Source organism: Ursus maritimus, assembly GCF_017311325.1.
Source record: "Ursus maritimus isolate PB19 chromosome Y unlocalized genomic scaffold, ASM1731132v1 scaffold_Y2, whole genome shotgun sequence".
Lineage (NCBI taxonomy): Eukaryota > Metazoa > Chordata > Mammalia > Carnivora > Ursidae > Ursus > Ursus maritimus.
In genome coordinates, this window is record NW_024423335.1 from 304320 (window position 1) to 304821 (window position 502).

Sequence of the window (502 nt, forward strand, 5' to 3'; positions counted from 1 at the left end):
TAACAAGTATCCTGATACACATATGATGAATTTCTTCAGGGAACACAATATCACAGAACACAAAACATACATTTTGAAAGATGATGTCAAAACAGTTTTCTCATTTATTGTTACGAACTAAAGTTACCAACAGCAATGCAAATTACTTTCAACAAGAAATCTTGTGATTCTAATGACTACTCGAATAATCATTTATGAACAATGGCATATGATTTTATCTTCCTAATCTACAAATTCTCCAACCAAGTTTGCCAACTACAGAGACTGAATATAAAAAAAGTGCCCACTTAGATTAATGCAGATAGGATGTCAGAGACTCTTAAGAGTTCTTTCTGAATCTCACTTCTATGTTTTATATATGTTATCCCACAGACCTACTGCAGTGTAGTGTATTCTTTCATCTCTATATTTATAATTATAAACATCTATTTATTATAGCAAATAACACTCTCCTGCATTTCCAAATACAAAAGTATGCAAAAATAAAAGTTGCTAGAGGACG

General features: G+C 31.1%; 1 protein-coding gene across 1 annotated transcript in view; it reads right to left on the reverse strand.

The window, feature by feature from the left end:
- LOC103680202 (probable ubiquitin carboxyl-terminal hydrolase FAF-X) overlaps positions 1 to 502 on the reverse strand; it is a gene marked incomplete at its 5' end in the record, with an annotated part of 112629 nt that overhangs the window by 101892 nt on the left and 10235 nt on the right. The gene's annotated exons all lie outside the window — the stretch shown is intronic.